The following is a 457-nucleotide window of genomic DNA, read 5'->3' on the forward strand; positions in this document are numbered from 1 at the left end:
CACCATCCAAATATATATGTACTACTTTAAACTTTAAAGTTTAAAGTAGTACATATATATTTGGATGGTGCGTATATATGTGTAATTGTGTATATATTTTTTAAATTCTAATGTACTATATACTATATATATATTGTTTAACGTATTTATAATGTATATAGGTGGGTATATATAATGTATATTGAATTTTTTTTTTTATATTTTTGATCGGGTTTGACCGATTTTTTAATCGGGTTTAACCGGGTTTAGGTAGGTTTGACCGGGTTGGGTTAAGTGGGCCGGGTTAGGGTGGTTTTTGATTTTTTTACTGTTGGGCCCAGCCCAGCCCGGCCCGCTTAGACCCTAACCCGGACCTGGACCGGCCCTCAACGCGGTTAAATAACATGGGTCGATTCCGGGTTGGCCCGGCCCGGCCCACTTGACAGCCATACAAGCCACTGACTAAAATGGGAAATAA

At 38.5% G+C, this 457-nt stretch overlaps 1 protein-coding gene across 1 annotated transcript in view; it reads left to right on the forward strand.

Moving 5' to 3' along the window:
• LOC107864362 (glycine-rich protein DC9.1) overlaps window positions 1-457 on the forward strand; it is a 15,933-nt gene that overhangs the window by 981 nt on the left and 14,495 nt on the right. The gene's annotated exons all lie outside the window — the stretch shown is intronic.

The sequence above is a fragment of the Capsicum annuum genome, chromosome 3 (assembly GCF_002878395.1).
Source record: "Capsicum annuum cultivar UCD-10X-F1 chromosome 3, UCD10Xv1.1, whole genome shotgun sequence".
NCBI classification, from domain to species: domain Eukaryota; kingdom Viridiplantae; phylum Streptophyta; class Magnoliopsida; order Solanales; family Solanaceae; genus Capsicum; species Capsicum annuum.